The 20,967-nt window shown below is 41.8% G+C and overlaps 1 protein-coding gene and 1 long non-coding RNA gene across 4 annotated transcripts in view; one reads left to right on the top strand and one right to left on the bottom strand.

The window, feature by feature from the left end:
* The window catches only part of LOC141139198 (uncharacterized), a 1,175,459-nt gene that overhangs the window by 741,606 nt on the left and 412,886 nt on the right, over window positions 1-20,967 (bottom strand). The window lies entirely within an intron of this gene.
* The window catches only part of LOC141139178 (cytochrome P450 2B4-like), a 35,369-nt gene continuing 34,723 nt past the window's right edge, over window positions 20,322-20,967 (top strand). Inside the window, exons 1-2 of one of the 3 annotated variants that reach the window (XM_073625084.1) lie at window positions 20,322-20,554; window positions 20,798-20,864. The gene's annotated coding sequence lies outside the window, so the exon portion shown is untranslated. Of the gene's footprint in view, window positions 20,555-20,692; window positions 20,865-20,967 lie in introns of all 3 variants that reach the window. The other 2 variants (XM_073625083.1, XM_073625085.1) reach the window with 2 other exon arrangements.

Raw genomic sequence — 20,967 nt, 5'->3', positions numbered from 1 at the left:
TCGGGTATGTGTATCTCGGCGGCGTTCGTTCAGTTCCGCCGGTGCCGAGTCCCTCCGAACTCCGCGGCGCCATATTTAAAACTACTAGCATGTGTATGGCGGTGGCGGTGGCGGCGGCAGGCATGGACACTGGGGACAAGGCTGTACTGGGGACAAGGCTGCACTGACAAGGCTGCACTGGGGACAAGGCTGCACTGACAAGGCTGCACTGGGGACAAGGCTGCACTGACAAGGCTGCACTGGGGACAAGGCTGCACTGGGGACAAGGCTGCACTGACACTGAAAAGGCTGCAATGACACTAACAAGGCTGCAGATGAACACTGATGAGGCTGCATTGATGGGCATTTTAATGTAAGTTTCTTTTCCTTAAACTTCCCTCCTAAAAGTTTTTTTCCTTAAAATTCTCTCCTAAACTTGGGGTGCGTGTTATATGCCGACGCGTGTTATACGCCGATAAATACGGTACTTTGAGTTGCTTCCCCAGGCTTCCCCAGGCTTCCCCAGGCGTTCCCCACAGGTTAGTCCCTTTATGTTCTATATAAATACCTGTACAACTTCTATCTACTCTGCTTTTTTAGTAAAGCTTGACACATATACTTATGCTAGAGCATACTTGCTCTCATACAAAAATATTATTATATTATATAACTTAATGTTCATTTTACCAAATTTTGGAAAATCATTGTGACATATACATCTGTATTTACAGATGATATCTATCAAGCTACATACTGAGACAATAGGACCATTCACCTTCACTCATGCCATGTCTGCCTCCTGGTGTCCCCCCTGGGGATTCCTGTGTCCGTCTTCTCCCCCTCAGCTCCCGTGCCATACTCTGGCTGCTGCTTTCCATTTGGGGGTTCAGCGAGGGAAACTCTGGTTTCGTTCAATGGTAAGTATTGGGCCGTTTTGCTCTGACCCATTCTGCCATTGTTCTTACATTACCACTGTGACACATCTTTTTGTTTATTTAGATACATCTCATCCGCATCTACCCCTCTCATCCACATCAATCCCTGATGAGCGAGCAATGATCTCGTGAAACGTGCGTCGGGTTTCCTGATGCGTGCATTTGTATATACTGCATTTTATAACGTTTGTATCAACTTTAATTATTTTCTTTCCATTGGCTGAGCTAATATGCTATATTATCCATGTATGTACATTAATTTTAATAAACATTTATACTGCCTTTACTCTTGTTACTCAGTGGCTGACTGTGACCACCTCATTTAAAGTCCCAGGGCAACTCTCTCTTTTTCTGTATATGTATATAGGGATGGAGGTGCATCACTGGTGACTGCAGACCTTTCATTTTATTTTGCTTCTATTGAACCCGGGTGGAAGACACCCATTTAGCCCAAAAACTGGCCTGCTGTCACCACCAGCCACTGTTTTTACAAATATATTTCATATACATGCTTTAGCCTCTGACTTTGCCTCCTACAGTGGTGGTGTTCTGTGGCCTTTGTTTCCTTTGCTGTCTCCTCTGGCAGTTGGCGTTTTTTGTTTGGCATGGGAGCTGCGATATGCTAAGGGAGATTCTTGTCTCCTGCTGTCCCCCCCCCTGTCCCACGGATTTTGGGGGGGCCACCAGCATATCGGCGCCATGCTCCTACACCCATTGGGGGGCTCCCGCATTTGCGCTGCCACCCAGTGGCAGTGCAGTTTGTCATCTTGGATGGACGGGAGTCTACTGCGCATGCATACTCCCATTGGTAGCTGACACCCTGCGCGTCCATACACCAATCCATCCTTGCATGGCGTTGGGGGCGGGACAGACAGGCCCCCTTTGGGGATATAAGTCAGGGGTGAGACATGGCTGAGTTCACTTTCTTCGTTCACCAATACCATGCACACCACAGAGATTTTCATTGCTGTTCAGCTGCTTCCATATCAAGGTAAATACACTCTCCCCAACCCCCAGCACTCACCTGATGCTTCATCTGCATTCCCTGCACTTTTTTGTCTCTTTTATAACACTGCTTTTCACACAACCCTTTCCTTTTTTCTTTCCCAGACAAACACTATTTTTTAGGATTTACTTTTTTACCCATGGTCTCTATGTCTGCTCCATTATTGGATCAGGTTAGTCCATTTATGTTCTATACAAATAACTGTACAACTTCTATCTACTCTGCTTTTTTAGTAAAGCTTGACACATATACTTATGCTAGAGCATACTTGCTCTCATACAAAAATATTATTATATTATATAACTTAATGTTCATTTTACCAAATTTTGGCAAATCATTGAGACATATACATCTATGTTTACAGCTGATATCTATCAAGCTACATACTGAGACAATAGGACCATTCACCTTCACTCATGCCATGTCTCCCCCGTGGGGATTCCTGTGTCCATCTTCTCCCCCTCAGCTCCCGTGCCATACTCTGACTGCTGCTGTCCATTTGGGGGTTCAGTGAGGGAAACTCTGGTTTCGTTCAATGGTAAGTATTGGGCCGTTTTGCTCTGGCCCATTCTGCCATTGTTCTTACATTACCACTGTGACACATCTTTTTGTTTATTTAGATATATCTCATCCGCATCTACCCCTGATGAGCGAGCAATGATCTCGTGAAACGTGCGTCGGGTTTCCTGATGCGTGCATTTGTATATACTGCATTTTATAACGTTTGTATCAACTTTAATTATTTTCTTTATTATGTGCAAATCCATTGGCTGAGCTAATATGCTATATTATCCATGTATGTACATTAATTTTAATAAACATTTATACTGCCTTTACTCTTGTTACTCGGTGGCTGATTGTGACCACCTCATTTAAAGTCCCAGGGCAACTCTCTCTTTTTTTTGTTCTATGCGATTAAAGATGCCATTATGCAAGCCGGACGTTCACAAAATGCTATACTCTTCAATGGCACCCCGATCTCTTTGCTTCCGGACATCTCTAAAATGACCCTGGACATGAGACATGCTCTAAAACCCCTTACAGGTGCCCTCCAAGCGAAACAAATTAAATACCGCTGGGGCTTTCCCTTTAACTTGTTTGCATCCCATGAGGGGAAATCCGTGACATTCCGCACACTAGGGGATCTCCCCAAGTTCCTCGGGACTTTTGAGCTGCCACAGATCTCCATTCCTGACTGGCCACTTAATGCAGCCACTCCTAGTTTCAAAGCCGCACCAGGTTGGCAGAAGCAAACGAAGAAGAACAAATGATCCAAACTAGACTTCTCCACAGCGATGGAGGGATGACCCTTTATTTTTGATACTTGATCTTAACCCTTTCATGACTAAGCCTAGTTTTGAAATTTGGTGTTTACAAGTTAAAATCCATATTTTTTGCTAGAAAATTACTTAGAACCCCCAAATATTATATATATTTTTTTAGCAGAGAATCTAGAGAAAAAAATGGAGATTGTTGCAATATTTTATATCACACGGTATTTGTGCAGCGGTGTTTTAAACGCAAATTTTTGGAAAAGGTACACTTCCATGAATTTTAAAAAATCCAAACAGTAAAGTTACTCCAATTTTTTTGTATAATGTGAAAGATGATGTTACGCTGAGTAAATAGATACCAAACATGTCACGCTTTATAATTGCACACACTCGTGGAATGGCGACAAACTATGGTAGCTATGAATTTCCATAGGTGACGCTTTAAATTTTTTTTACGGTTACCAGGTTAGAGTTACAGAGGAGGTCTAGGACTAGAATTATTGCTCTCACTCTGATGATCGTGGCGATACCTCACATGTGTGATTTGAACACCGTTTACATGTGCGTGCGCGACTTCCGTATGCATTTTCTTCGCTGCGCGAGCTCGCGGGGACGGGGGCGCTTTAAAAACATTTTTTTATTTATTTTTTATTTATTTTATTTATGTTTATACTTATAAATTGTGTTTAAAAAAAATGTTTTTTTTTTTTACTTTATTGCTGTCACAAGGAATGTAAACATCCCTTGTGACAGTAATAGATGGTGACAGGTACTCTTTATGGAGAGATCGGGGGTCTAAAAGACCCCCCCATCCCTCCTTTACACTTCAAAATATTCAGATCGCTGAAAACGGCGATTCTGAATACTGTGTATTTTTTAAAAATTCGGCGCCATTGGCAGCCGAGTAAACGGGAAGTGACGTCATGACGTCGCTTCCGCGTTTACATTGAGAAGGCTGGAACGAAGCCACCCACAGCTTCGTTCCAGCCTGCCCACAGCCGCCGGAGGCACCCGATTGGACACCGGGCCTCCCGATTGCACGGGAGGCCCGGTAAGAGCGGCGGGAGGCGGCGGGAGGGGGGAATGTCCCCTCCCGCTCCTCCGGTATAACAGCCGAGCGGCTTTTAGCCGCATCAGTTGTTATATCCGGATAGCCCATCGCCCGCTCGAAACAACGGTACCGGGATGATGCCTGCAGCTGCAGGCATCATCCCGGTATAACCCCGGAAAGCCGAGTACGCATATCTGCGTACGGTCGGCAGGAAGGGGATAATTTTCTTTACAGGCCCTTGGCTGATGAAGACTTCCCTGTCTAGAACTTCGTCTGGACACTATACTACTGATCCATTTTCTTTCTTATTTTTTTTCTTCATTACAGGTTTCATGTTATAGTTTTAAAATATGTCATTTAGATGTATGACTTTCTGTGGTATAGGAAACATTCCTGAGATTGACCATTGTTCCCTCCACTTGTCTCATCCCAACCCTCCCCTCCCCCCTTTTAGACCAGAACTGTTTATGTTTCGATACTGGGTAAGAAGCTCTGTACGCTGTTCGAGTTCTAGTGTATCTTTGGAGGATTTCTTCCCCCCGAGTATTACATATAGTTATTTATCACTCGTCCAGCAATTCGGAGCCCTAAGCTGTTATGTTCATAGTTATATAAAACCTTTTTTCTCTATTGTCGCCCGGCGTGTGCGGGCTCCTCTGTGCATTGACCGCGAACCCCCCACTTAGGGTCTTCAGTGCCCATAGCAGTCTTAGCTGATATGTTGTTCACAACGCAATTAGTGAGGCTGTTTAGGCCTCAATTTCCTATCGCTACTTCTGTGTTCCTTCTCTCATCACTTTTCTTACTATCTTTCTCTCATTCCACCACTAGATGTCTGTCCTCTCCCCTCTTCTTCTCCTCCACCCGTTCCTTTAAGACAGCAAGCCCCCTCTCTGTTTATTTTTATCCACCATTTAAATCCGCTTTTTTATGGCTGCACAAACCTCCTTAAAAGTCTCCTCATTAAATTGTAGGGGCCTTCCAGAGAAGAAACGGCAAATATTATATCACTTTCACAAATTACGGACCCAAATTCTTCTCTTGCAAGAAACCCACTTTAGAACAGACAAAATCCACAATTTCTCCATAAAAATTACCCCGTTTGGTTTCACAGTACTAACCCCTCAGTAAAATCTAAAGGGGTTTCTATAGCATTCCACGCATCATTTACCCCGACCGTTCTTGATACTTATATTGACCCTCTAGGTAGATATATTTTCGTTAAATTATCATACATGAATGTCATTTATACTATTATTAACGTATACTCTCCAAATCAGGATCAACAACAATTCCTCTCCTCAGTGGTTTCCCGACTGAAACGATTCTGCACAACTAACATGATCCTGGGAGGAGATCTCAATGCTGCCTTGATACCTCGTCTTGATTCCTCGACTGGTAAGTCCTCAATCTCTCCATCTTCCCTGACCAAAATGAGAACACTCCCAGCTGACTTATCCCTTGTGGATGTGTGGAGGATGCTTCATCCCAGCACTAAGGACTACACCTATTTTTCCCCCGCACATACCTCTTACAGCAGACTGGACTACCTTTTCATCTCCCAATCCCTAATAGATTTCTCACCCTCCGCTTCTATTGGCCTTATCCTTTGGTCAGATCATGCCCCCATACACATGAGCTTGGGGAATATCCTCGCACATACACAATTCTCTTCTTGGAGACTAAACGATAATCTCTTACTAGATTCAGTATGCTCACAAGATATTGTGCAGACTATTAAACACTTTGTGTCAGATCACGCCCAAGACCCAACTAACCCGCTTACGAAATGGGAAGCCCTTAAATGCGTGCTTAGGGGCAAACTTATTCAACATGGCTCCCGGTTAAAACATGCCCGCACTGCGGACACAACACGCCTTCTCACCACCATAGCCAATTTGGAAGAGTCGCATAAAAAAACCCAGACAGTGCGATTCTCCTAGAACTTACCAATGCTAGACGGGACCTCTTGTTAATTTTTGCGGAGAGGTCTCTGATAGCTCGCGAACAAAGGGCGATTTGTCCACTATTCACAAGCCAATAAATGTGGCAGACATCTAGTGAACACACTTCAACCCCGACAAGCCAGGCGTTCGATCCCGTTTATAAATTCTCCCATTGCAGGTAAAATAATGCATAACTCAGGGATAGCTGAAGAATTCCGCCAATATTACTCTATCCTATACAACCTCGCCCCCCAGTTTCCATCCCCTATACCTACCTCACAAGACTTGTTCTCATACATCCAGGAGACGGCACTTCCATCCTTCTCAACTTCAGATGTGGAGGACCTTGAGTCCTCCCTATCTGAAACGGAATTCCTAACCATCATAAAGACTCTTAAAAATGGCAAGAGCCCTGGCCCGGATGGCTTTTCTTCGCACCTCAACTCTCACCTTTGCTAGCGAGGGCTTTTAATGCCATTAACGAGAATATTGCCCTCTCTTCCTCTATACTCCAAGCCCAAATAGTCATCATCTGTAAATCTGGTAAAGACCCCTCTCTCTGCCCCAATTATAGACCGATATCCCTCCTGAATATTGATCTAAAGCTATATGCAAAGATCCTCGCAAACCGTTTATCTCCTTTGCTACCGAAAACCATACATAGGGACCAAGTGGGGACAAAACCACCAAGACCATACATTTAATTACATACGCTCAACGCCATAAGATTCCGACTTGCCTTCTTTCCTGTGATGCAGAGAAGGCCTTTGATAGGGCCAGCTGGTCTTTTCTTGAAGCCACTCTCTCCCAATTAGGTTTAGGCCCGAAAATGCTGGCACGCATTATGTCCCTCTACTCTACACCCTCTGCCACAATTCTAGTGAATGGCACTCAATCCGAAAAACTCACGATCACTAATGGCACCAGACAGGGCTGCCCCCTTTCCCCCCTCCTGTTCGCCCTGGTAATAGAACACCTGGCCCAAGTCATCAGATCGAATCCTAACATACAGGGCAAACAGACTCCCTCCTCCCAATGTAAGCTCTCCTTATACGCAGATGATCTGCTTCTTTATGTAACCCAACCTCATATTAGTATACCCTCCATACTTGCAGAGATAGATAGATTTGATCGTTTTAGTAATTATAAACTAAACATCTCTAAAACGGAAGCCCTAAACCTTTCTTTGTCGCATTCTACACTCTCCTCCCTCCAATCCAACTTCTTGTTTCAATGGCGAGCAAACTCTATATCATACTTAGGCACGGCCATACCAAAACTCTCTTCAGATATCTATCCCCTGAACTTTGGCCCTCTACTCAAAAAACTTTGACACCTCACGGAGGTTCGGAATGACCTACCATTGTCCTGGGTAGGTCACATGAATACTTTAAAAATGGACATACTCCCCAAGTTGCTTTACCTATTTCAGGCTCTCCCCATTGCCATCCCTTCTGCGTTTTTTCGCTCCTTACGATCAATAGCTATTCGATTTGTGTGGAGGGGTAGCCACCCGAGGCTGAAACATAAACTTCTACACTCTCCTATAAAAAAAGGCGGGTTAGGCATGCCCGATTTTGAGCTGTATCATACATCGGCAGTGGTCTCCCGCATCCTCGAGTGGTTTCCCCGTCCAATGATCAAAGCCTCCACGTCTGTGGAACAAGATCTATCTCCACATGATCTCCGAGCACTTCTTTGGGGCTATGAGCGGACTTACAAATCACTTTTAATGCTGTCCCCTCTTACCAGAGATACACTCGCAATCTGGTATCGCAGGAGAGACAGCTACTCATTGTCATCTGAACCAAGCCCCCTCACCCCTCTGTTCAATAACCCAAATTTTCCAGAAAGCAGCTCAACACACACTATAGATAATTACAACAGGGACTCCTGGCCCACAGCACGGCAGTTTGTCGACAATCCCTTAGGGACCTTTATATCCACCCCATTGGAAGATACTGCCAAAATGACATGGCTCGCCCGTGGACATCTGACCTCTTACTGTAAAAAGCTCCACAAATCTAAACAGATTCACAGACCCCTGACCGGGTTCGAACAACTGTGCACATTCTCTGACATCCCTCGACATACCTTACCATTGACGTATCAATTGATCCTAAAACACACCCATGGCACCTTACCTACATACACCATGAAATGGTCAGTGGAGATTGGGAAAGAGATAACTGAGGCAGAGTGGAATAAAGCTTTTCTGTTCACACATAAGACATCCATTTCGAGCTACACGCAAGAAAAAAACTACAAATTGTTATCAAGGTGGTATCGGGTGCCAACTACCCTCAGGATCATGTTTCCGTCTAACTCAGACACATGCTGGAGATGCAAATCAATGAAAGGTACCTACATCCATATCTGGTGGGAATGTGATGTACTTCTCCCATTTTGGACACAAATCTTCCAGATCTACTCAGAAATTTATGATAAACCACTAATGCCCTCACCCTCCATCGCCCTTCTTTCTATACTTCCCGGCACTGTCAAGTCACAAAAAAATAACCTCCTAAAATTCTTTATCAGTGCTGGACGATATCTAATACCCAGGCACTGGAAAACCACTACGCCTCCCTCTCTAATGGAATGGGTAGGTGAGTTAAATGACACCATGCTCATGGAGGAAATGCAAGCCAAGGCTTTAGACAAACAAGCAAAGTTTTCCTTTGTCTGGAGTATTTGGAGGAATTACTCTACTTCAGATAAACTTAAACAAAGGCTCTCGAGGATGAATTCCTTCTTATCAGTAGGTCCATATGCTCGGGCTATGGGCCTTGTCACGGACGGAGGCTCGCTGTCTCAATTCCCCCTTCCCCCTCTTTCTACCCCCCTACAACCTTTCCTATACTCATTTTCTTTCTTCTCTATTCTGTTATTTCCCACTTCTCTTCCCCAGTCTCCTCGGACCAACCTTGGGTGCAATATATTTGAATTCCTTTTTTTTTTCTCTCTCTCTTCACTGTGTATTTTTTCCACTCTTCACTTTTTAGGAGATCTGGAATTTTGTCATTAAAATAATTCTGAAAACTTTGGTTCTTGTTTATATGCTCAGTTTTCCTGACTTCTGGGTGCAGCAGGTTTCCAACGGGGCGCCCAGAGTTATGGGAGAATAACATTTACATATCAATCAGACATAGATCTACGAGCCTAACGTTAAGTTTGATTTCTAATTACTTTGGCACATGTTTTCGATTGCACTGTATTTGTTATCTATGTAAACCATATTTGTAGACCAGGAGACCTGATGTCAGGCAACTGGCAATGTTTTTCCCTTTTCTTTTATGTTTGACTATCTGCTTAAAACAATAAAAACTTATTTAACCATAAAATTACATTCCAACAATATATATTATATTATTTTATCTTGTGATAGGATCAGAAAGGTCATAGGCCATGCAGTTGCTATGTTGTATTAACTGTGTACCCCATTACCATCATTGGTGGATTCTGTATTTACTATGGTATTCATTCATAACCATGTTATTACCAGTTATCACTATTGTAGAAATCGACACTGTGAATAGTATGTATTTCTGTATATATGTAATAAATGTATGTAACCATGTTTTTACAGAATATTAAACCTCTTAACATCCACCATTTTATTCTATTTTAACCCTGTGCTTCATTTAAAGTCCCAAAATCCTCCTCTCCTCTTTTTTGCTCATATTGACAGGGATGGAGGAGCATGACCTTACCAGGCCATGGCCTAATTTAAAGTCCCAATATTCCCCATTCCCCTTTCCCCAATTAATTAATTATTGACCCTCTTTTGGTTGGTTTTCCTGGTCACCACAATTCAGTAAGACATGTGTTCAGAAAGTGGCTGAGTGCACCTCTTCCCTTTACTCCTTGCCAGAGGGGTACCGTGAATGTAGCGATGTCTTTGACAAGGGTCAAGCCAGCAGTTGGCCTCCACATTGGTCATATGATTACGCAATTGACCTTCAATCTGGTGCTATGCCTCCCCATGGCTTACCCTTTGTCTGTCTCAGAGGATAAAGCTATGGAGAACTATGTTGCTGACGCACTTTCTCTAGGGTTCATCTGCAAATCCTCATCTCCTGCTGGTGCTGGCTTCTTCTTTGTGAAAAAGAAGAACGGTGAACTGAGACCTTGTATCTATTTATAGGAGTCTCAATCGCATCATGATTAAGAAGGCCTAACCGATTTTGTTGATTACGGAATTATTCGACCAAGGGAGCAACGGTTTTCATGAAGCTCGATCTGAGAGGGGCATACAATCTTGTGAGGATCAAGGAGGACGATGAATGGAAAACTGTGTTTAACACCAGGACAGGACATTATGAATACCTCGTAATGCCGTTTGGTCTTTGCAATGCTCCTGCAGTCTTTCAGGAGTTCATCAAAGATGTCCTCTGAGATATGTTGCAGCAATGTGTGGTGGTTTATCTCGATGATATTCTCATATATTCTAAATCCCTAGAGAGCCACCACACAGATGTCTCCCGTATGCTACAGAGGCTGAGAGATATTGTAAGTTGGAGAAGTGCTAGTTACATCGTGAACAGGTTAAATTTCTGGGTTATGATGACATTTCTACTGCCGGTTTTTCGATGGACTCAGAGAAATTATGTGCAGTTCTACAGTGGCCTCAACCTGTAGGTCTACATCTGTTACAACGTTTTCTTGGCTTTGCCAATTATTATCGGAAATGTATTCGGAACTTCTCTTCTCTGGTCAAACCCCTGACTGATATGACCAGAAAGGACGGTAACCCACAGAATTGGTCTCTGGATTCCATTAAAGCCTTTGAATCTCTCAAGCCTGCCTTTGTTTCAGCTCCTGTGTTGGTACATCCTGTTCCTATGCTACCCTTCATTCTTGAGGTTGATGCATCTGAGACTGGAGTGGGCGCCCTTCTGTCTCAAAGTCCTATCTCTGAGAGCACTATGCATCCTTGTGGCTACTTTTCTCCGGCAGAATGCAATTATGAGATTGGGGACACAGAATTGTTAGCTATCATTTTAGCTCTTAAAGAATGGAGGCATCTCCTCAAAGGTACCACTATGACAGTCCTCATTTTAACTGACCATAAGAATCTCACATTCTTGTCTGAGGCTAAATGCTTATCTCCCAGAAAAGCACGGTGAGCTTTTTTTCTGTCAAGCTTCAATTACATAGTCTCATTATTACCCAGTACTAAGAATGTAAGAGCTGATGCATTGTCACAACAGTTTTCCTCCGCTTCCAAGACTGAGTTGGTGCCTGTTCATGTAATACCTCCCGATCGCATTCTGGCTACTGTACGCACTAGTCTCACCTCACCTTTGGGTGACAGAATTTGTGCCGCTCAGATCCAGTCTCCTCCCGAGAAAGCTGGTGACCACTACTTTGTCCCTGAGAATCTCTGCACTGCTTTGCTCCAGACTTACCATTCTCCCAAGGCAGCTGGCCACCCAGGGATGAATCAATTCATTTGGGTTATTTCTCAAAAATTCTGTTGGCCTAGTCTCCGTGCTGATGTAACCGTCTTTGTAGCTGCTTTTTCTGTGTGTGCACAGAGTAAGACACCACGACACCTTCCAGTGGTCCTCCTACAACCCATACCCAATGGAGAGAGGCCTTGGACTCCCCTGCCTATGGGTTTTATTGTGTAGTTACCCAACTCCCAGGGCAATACATTTATTCTTATGGTGGTTGACCGGTTCTCGAAAATGTCACATTGTACTCCACCAAAGAAGTTGCCCGCATCCAAAGAACTGGCATCCATTTTTGCTCGGGAGATCTTGGTTATCATCTTTGACAGGGGTAGCCAGTTTGTCTCCAGGTTTTGGCGAGCCTTTTGTGCACAGTTAGGAATTTAGCTTTCCTTCTCCTCTGCTTATCACCTGCAGTCCAATGGGGCTGCAGAACGAGCCAACCCAACCAAGCCTTGGAGCAGTTTCTACACTGCTATATTTCTGACCTAACAACTAGTCAGACTTCCTAGCTTGGGTGGAGTTTGCTCACAATAGTGCCGTCAATACCACTTCTCGATTGTCTCTGTCTCTGTTTATGGGGAATTATGGTTTCCAACCATCCATGTTGCCTGACTCCATTTGTTCCTCAAAGAATCCCTGCATTAGAGGAACATCTCCGTGATCTTCGTTCCACTTGGGCGCAGGTCCAAGAGTCGTTGCATCATGCCAGTGAGAGGTACAGACTCCATGCTGTCCGCCGACACCTACCTGCGCCTTCCTTCCAGGTTGGAGAAAGGGCCTGGCTGTCATCTTGTAACCTCTGACTCTGTGTTCCCTCACTGAAACTGGCACCACAATTTATTGGGCCTTTCTGTATTCTCCATTATAATCACCCAGTGGTTTACGCATTAGATCTTTCTTCTAACATGCGTATTTTGAATGTTTTTCATGTCTCCTTATTAAAACCTTTTGTGTGCAACTGCTTCACTACCTCGGTACCATGTCCTCACCCTATGCATGTCATGAACCATGAGGAGTATGAGATACAATTGATCATTGACTCCCATAGGTTCCGTGGGTGCATACATTACCTGGTTCTTTGGAGAGGGTACGGTCCGGAGGAACGCTTTTGGGTCTCATCCTTGGACGTACATGCTCCTATCCTCCTCTGTGCTTTCCATAGACATTTTCCTTAGTGAACATATCTAGAGAATCTGCAGTGTTCCTTTTGAAAACTTGCCTGGCTGACATCCCTTCTGGTTCTTGATTCTTTCTGCTACCTCTGACTATGCTGATCTCTGGCTTCCTGATTTCCTGGCTTGTTCCGACTAACTGATTTGGCTACCGGACCCTGGCTATGTTTTGACTAACTTTACCAGTTGTACCATTTTTACCATTTTATTAAAAGGTGTGATTTTTTTACTGCATTTTCTGTCTGTCTGTTTCATGGTTCCTGACAGCTGGTCAGAATTGATTGGAAGATGGATGGAGCCAAATGCAGGGCAATCTTAGAAGAAAGAGAGAGATCCCCGTGATGTCACTACTCACCAGGCTGGTAGCCTGAAAGCTTAGCGCTGTGTGCTGTTTTATTTTTGTGCAGTGCATGTAAGAACTTTTTGGAATAAACCCCCTTGATTTACTGCACTATGAAGTTCTTCTTTTTCCTTTCTCAAACATATCATTTAAAAACACTTGGAGGAATCTGTGTGTGAAGACAAAAAACAAGTGTCGCATTTGCAAAAATCATCCTGTTATTCACTTCGGAAGAGAGCCGCTATTAGCAGATCTGGTTGAAACTTCACAGCTGATTGTTGCTGCTGCCGGAGTATGCTGAATTATTATCTCCACTTGAGGTCTGTAATGTGGGAGAGCTGCTGAGCGATCATCTGGAGCAGATTGGCTGAAAATCACCCCAGTGTATGGTTGATATCAGGCGAGTTTGACCCTTATAATTTAGGGTCCATCAGATTCGGTAAGAGGCCATCTGGCTCCGTTTACATATATGTCCGCTCTCCAGATCTGAAGCATCTGATCAAGTTTTACTGAGTGTGAAAAGTGGCATCATTAGTCTTCTGTTGTTTTTTCACCTGCTACTTTGTTTTAGTTTGGACATTTTTTTGACACAATAATCTTAATAATGTTTTTGTGAATACGTTATTCAATTAATCACAATTTATTCACAATCCTTTGAGATTTCACATTGAAGTTGTCTTATGATCACTCATTGATGTTTTGGTGACATATCTAGTTTTTCTTTTTTTGATTACACCTTTAATATTGTATTCATATAGTTTGCACATCTCCTTTTTCTTTATATATATGTGGAAATTAAAGTGGGGGTTCACCCACACCGCCAAAAAAAAAAATATTAAAAGCCAGCAGCTACAAATACTACAGCTGCTGACTTTTAATACATGGCCACTTACCTGTCCCAGGGTCCAGCGATGTCGGCAGGGGACGCCGAGAACCCGCTCGGTTCTCGCCAGCTGCCGCCGCCATCCTGGGTGAGGGAATCAGGAAGTGAAGCGTTGCGGCTTCACTTCCTGGTTCCCTACTGCGCATGCGCAAGTCGCGCTGCGCGTCCCAAGTGGTCCCCGCTCTCTCCTGGGAGCTGTGTGTTCCCAGGAGACAGCACGGTGGGGACGGGAAGAGGCGTAGACTCCCATGGGAGTCTATGCCGGAAGTGGGTGCAAATACCTGTCTTAGACGGGTATCTGCACCCCCCCCTCCCCCCTGAAAGGTGCCAAATGTGACACTGGAGGGGGGGAGGGTTCCGAAAAGTGGAAGTTCCATTTTTGTGTGGAACTCCGCTTTAAGTATTTAATTTTATCAGGAGATAGCTGCATTTACATAAGTTTTCAATTTTTTTGTCATTTTTTCACCTTTTTATTTTTAGGTATTTTTTATGAGTGTTTAGGTGAGCGCAGATTAATTTCTATACACAATCTTAGAAGAAAACCTGTTAGACTCTACAAAAGGCTTGAGACTGGGGTGGACATACCGCAAGAGTTACAATGGAGCTACAATGGAATGATTTGATCAAAGCATTTATGTGTTAGAATGGCCAAGTCAAAGTCCAGACCTAAATCCAATTGAGAACCTGTGGCAAGACTTGACAATTGCTGTTCACAGATGCTCTCCATCCAATCTGACAGAGCTTGAGCTATTTTGCAAAGAATGGGCAAAACTTTCATTCTCTAGATGTGCAAAGCTGGTAGAGACATACCCCAAAAGACTTGTGGCTTTAATTGCAGTGAAAGGTGATCCTACAAAGTATTGACTTGTGGGGACTGAATACAAATGCACGGCACACTTTTCAGATATTTATTTGTAAAGAAATGTGAAAACCGTTTATCATTTTCTTTCCACTTCACAACTGTGTGCCACTTTTTGTTGGTCTATCACATAAAATCTCATAAAAGTTTAACTGACAGGAGCCCTCCACTTCCATCGGGTAGTTGGAACGCACACCGCTAGTCATAGCTGCCTTTGTGCCGTTTGTATCATATTTGTATCATACTGGTCATATGTAAGTGCAGCTTTCTTTTAAATAAAGCTTTATTACACTATATCTGCCTTCTGTGGCTCTTTGTGGCGGAGCCAATTCCATAGAGTCTTGTGATGGGAGAAGGAGATAGATGAATATTGTGGAGGATATATGATACTGGAGATTTTTTTTTACATATCCCTGCTTATTCAATCGTGTATGGAGGAGAGAGATAGATGTGGATTCTGATGGAGACTGACCTATGAATCTAGCACTTTCTCACATTTCATGCTTTATGGTCATTTGCTGGCTGGGGAAATCTGGTGAGTGCATTCTATAGTCACTGCAAATGAAGCACTATTGTTTTGGAGTATTGAAGCACATATTTCAGGAGCACTGTGTTGAGGCATATATTGAAGAGTCATTTATCCTAGAGATGTATGGACTTTTTTATATATATTGATCAATTGTGCACTTTTTGATTATGCACATTTTATTAAATGTATTGATTTACTTATATAGCTTTTATTAATTCATTATAATATTTAATTTTTTTTCCTTTGTTCAGATAGCACCCTTTACACACACTTTTCATATCTCGATGTGGGACTAGCAGCAGTCTCTGTAATTGTGTCCCCAAATGGTGCCTTATTTTGAAAAAAACTTGGCTTTAGATTACATTTTTAGTCAAACTACCAGTGTGTGTTTTAATAAAGCATGAATACAGGGGTCTAAGCAGAAAGAAAACATTTATGGCATTTTATGTAGTAGGTTAGCTAAGGACTCATTTACACCAGCCTGGAAGCTAAAGCAATCTGGACTGGTGTTCAATGTGTACATACAGCACTTTTTGTTGCTACCATAGGCGTACACACAGGGTGTGCCGGTTGTGCCTGGGCACACCCTAATCACTTTGTGTGCATTAGCATTCTGTGTGCAGGCGGGGAAATGTAAAAGATCTCCCTCTTATCGGCTCTGCCATAAAAGAAGTGCTTACACACTTCTCTTTCACTGCACCAGTAGGGAGATCAATGTGTCGGGGGTCATATATATGTAGACACACACACACATGTATGTGTGTTTGAGCTTTGGGTGCACACTCTAATGCAATAGGCTGCACACTCCTATGGTTGCTACAATGAGAGGACAAAAACAGGAAGCAGGCGCCTCTTAGATAAGACTGTAGTATTTAATAAACAAAGCGCATTAAAAACACTCACATTTTAGTATCATTAATCAGACACAGTAGAGTCCAGTTATACCAACACTCAAGAACATGCAGTTTTACAACCCTTAACTGAAAAGATGAATTGATTATCAAAACCAACGACAAGGGCGGCGGAATTGTGATTCAAAATCGAATCGATTACATTAAGGAAGCCAACCTCCTACTCGCGGATCGCCTGACTTATTGTAAATTATGCACAAACCCATTGCCGGAATATAAGATAGAAATCAATGAGTTAACTGATCGAGCTATCCAACAAAAAAATATCAATAAAGGTGAAGCTTCCTTTTTACGTAGAGACTACTACCATACTCCGTATTTTTATCATATTCCAAAATTATATAAAAAAACAGACTGGGTAGACCTATTATTGCTGCAATGGACAGTATTACTTCCGGTCTATCCAAATATGTTGACCATCATTTACAACCTTATATCTGTGATGGAACTCACTTGTGGGACTTACTTAAGCCATACAGGTGGGAAAGTGAGTATATTTGGATGTCTTTGGACGTCAACTCACTATACACATCTATCCTTCATGTTTTTGGACTGGCAGGCCTTGACTGGACTGGACTGGCAGCCCTTCTGAAGATCCTTATATGAGTCATGGGCAAGCTGAGTTTATTTTAGACTGTACCAGATTTTGCCTGACTCATAACTACTTTTGTTTTGATAACCAATATTATTTACAAGTACAAGGGACAGCAATGGGCGCTAATTTTGCACCATCCAATGCAAACCTGGCCATGGGCCTATGGGAACATAAACACATTTGGCAAAACAATCCCTATTTAAAACACCTCATATTTTACGAGAGGTACATTGATGACATCATCATCATCTGGGATGGTGTTGGTGGTGCCATCGATGAATTTGTCTCTCGTTGTAATAATAACCCATATGGCCTTTCCTTCACTTATGTTGCAGATCAGGAGAAACTTGCGGTCCTGGATCTTGACCTATACCATATACCACCTATACCTATACCATATTAATGATGAGATGCATACAGAATACTATTTCAAACCTACGTCTGGCAACTCTTTGCTCCATTACAAAAGTTGCCACTATCATAAATGTACCAACAATATTCCCAAAGGACAATTCTGTCGATTAAGACGCAATTGTATGAAAACATCTGATTACATGGAACAAAGTCTCACACTCAAAAACAAATTTAAGGACAAAGGCTATCCAGAGTCTTTAGTTGATCAAGGATATAAGTATTAACTACAATACGATCTCCCCACACCAAAAAAGAAAGTTTTGATCAGTCTGCTCGTTTTATTAAAAAATGGAAACGGTTTTAAAAAAAACATTGGCAAATATTACTAGAAGATCCTCAACTCAAACCCCTCTTACCAGATACACATAGGGTAACCTATTGAAAGGCACGCAACCTAAAAACAAAACCTCACCTAGTAAATGAAAACCACTTCAAAAAACTTTTTCTACACATACCTGTTTGATTCCTTTAAAGGGTATGTTTCAATGTAGAACACCTTTATGTAAAACACGTTCTTTTGTCAAACATGGTAAAAAATCATTTACCACAAAAGGAATGACCTATATTCTAGGTGACTTTTATAATTGTGGTTCAGATTTTGTAGTTTATGGCCTTGCTTGTCCTTGCCACTTACTATATGTGGGTCGTACCATATGACCACTTAGACAAAGATTTAGCAAACACCAAAGGAAAACAGAGATGGGCAAGGACAAACAGTGTCCCCTGCCATTTTGCTGAACATCATAACAAGTCCACAGAGGGCTTCGAAGTCTGGATCATAGAACAAATCCCGAAAAATCTCTCTGAGGCTGAGAGATTCCATAGACAATGTGTGCGACATATTGGATATATTCACTAGATACTTTAAATCCTGGATGAGTTAATGAAGAATTAGAAATCCGCTATATTATAAAATTATGTCTAATCACATGTACCCCCTTTTTTTTAGGTGATGTTCTATATGTGATTTCACACACAAAACATATATATCAGATAACGGGGGTGGTGGGCCACTTCATTTTATAGTAAGTAACCTCAAAAGGAAAAATGTATTATCTGTTTGTATTCCCTTTTCCACCCTTAACCCCCCTTTTCTCCCCCCTTTTTTCCCTTTCCTTTCCCCTCCCCTTCACTCCCTTTTTTTCAACCCCTCACCCACCCCATCCCTCTTTTACACTACCCCCCTTCTCCCCCTTCCTCCTTCCCAGTGATATTTCTACTGTACCCATTTGTTTATTATCCATTAATAATTTTTAAATCATTTGTTATTTTCTATTAGTCCTAATTAGGTACTGTATCCATGATTGTTTATATTTATATATTTTTTAAAATACTTACTATTAGACATTAGCCCTTATTTTATTGGTATAATTGTATTTATTGTATTTTCCCCTTTTTTGAATAAATAATCTGATATATCTATCTATCTATCTATCTATCGATAGATAGATAGATAGATAGATAGATAGATAGATAGATAGATAGATAGATAGATAGATAGATAGATAGATAGATAGATCTATATAGATATATATAAATATCTATGTATAGATCTAGATATAGATCTATATATATATTTTATTTTTTTTTAGATTAAAAATAAGAATAAATATTTCTGTAAAATAATATCATTATGCCCATAATAAGATCAATTTATTCCCTTAAAATTTTGATAAACATCATTAATATACTTCAAACATGTAGATATACTCTGGCAGCTTGTTTGGCTATTTAACAATCTCCTTATATAGTACCACTTATAGCAATATATATTTCTAATAAACATCCATCCAAAACCATTCTATTTATCCCATGCTTACGGATATAATTCTCAGTACATATATAATTAATTTACAATCGAGTAATATGGTTTCTCGTGTTTTTTTTTTTAAAGTGTTTACACGTTTTTACATAATATATTTTTTTTTTATATATTTGCACTGAAGATCCATGTCTATTGTTTTATACTGTTGTGTTTTGAACATACAGAGGGATATGTATGTACATATCTTCACAGTGTGCTTTTATCTAATCGAGATCTTGTAAGCCTCTATTTGTATGTATAGAGTGCTAATACAATTTTCCCCACAGGGTGGCAGCACCACCAAGGCACATAAAAAGGCTGATCACAGCCTATTCAATTCAGCTTGAGAAAGGAGCGCACACTAAAGACATCTCCCTAGTGCGCATGCTCGGAAATGCGTCACAATTACGTCTGTGACACCATCACGCCCCATGCTGTGTTCCAGCACTCTCCTGTGATCCACCAGCTGCCCTCCAAGCCTCGCTTTGGACTCCGCTTGAATGCCAAAAGACTCCTGCTGGTCAGGATGCCAGCCATACACAGACCCACAGGACGTGACCCCTGCTGAAAGCTGTGACGGAGATTGGTATAACCGAACTCTATTGTGCCTGATTAACGATACTAAAATGTGAGTGTTTTTAATGCGCTTTGTTTATTAAATACTACAGTCTTATCTAAGAGGCGCCTGATTCCTGTTTTTCTCTCTACATGTTTGGAGTGTGCTTCGGCTCCCCCTGCAAGACTGCCCTGTCTCCATAGACTATTTTCCCACACAGAGTGTAAAGCTCAAAGGACTCTTGTATGGACTCATATTTCATGCTATATACTATAACCTGCGCCATTTTCCATTGTATTCCTTTGCTACAAAGGAAGGATACTGCTTACCTTTTTTTAACTTTATTGTGTGGTGACTAATGGTGTCTTCAGATAAGCTCCAGTGCATTGTGGACAAATGCAGCAAGTCAATATTTTTATGTAATGCATTGCAACCCTCCCTCAAGCTAGCATTCTGTTGTGAAAAGGACTTATTGGAAACAATTGTTCTTTGCGTGCCCTGACAATGGTCCTGCATAGATCTGTGCAGCTCAAATGAACCGGCGTAAACAAGACCTAGTATTAATCACTAATCAAATATTTTTACTGTCACACAATCACTAACCTTTGAACATACATGATAGCGAATGATCTGCAGAATATCAAGTTCCCCAGTCAGTGTCGCATTATAACAACTTTTCTATTGCTGGGTGGAGACTGAGAGAAGTTGGAATTCTGCCATAAGAAGAATGTCAGGAATCGCTTTCACAAGAAGGTATAATTACTGACTGAATATAAAGGTAAACTATTCTCTGCAACGACACAGAAGAGAGAAAATCCAGATCAACTTACAGTTCAGAAAAGTGAGTAAAGGGATTTGTTCACATTGAAAAATTGTTTAAATTTAAACTATTTTTTAATATTAAAGCAAAAGTGTAAGGATAGTAGTATTAGGTAACAGTTGTTATTGTTTTTGGAGACTATTTTCCTCATCCATACAGGGGGCTGCACATACAGGGGGTTCTTCCAAAGAAGTGGGGTTCTGAAAATAAGTGGCACTTCTGCTCTTACAGCATCCATCTGAACATTTTCTTCTCTCTTCACAGGTAATCTGCGTTTATATTCCCATGTCCTGCAAACTGAAAATTGACTGACCGCTTATAGACATTTTTGGTAATCTGCGTTTATATTCCCATGTCCTGCAAACTGAAAATTGACTGACCACTGTCTCAACTACATCTGTAGCCATGCTCACATTATTTCAATGTTTATTTAG

This window comes from Aquarana catesbeiana, linkage group LG04 (assembly GCF_042186555.1).
Source record: "Aquarana catesbeiana isolate 2022-GZ linkage group LG04, ASM4218655v1, whole genome shotgun sequence".
NCBI classification, from domain to species: Eukaryota; Metazoa; Chordata; class Amphibia; order Anura; family Ranidae; genus Aquarana; species Aquarana catesbeiana.
Note: the sequence above shows the minus strand (reverse complement) of the source record. Positions and strands in the feature narration are given on the sequence as shown.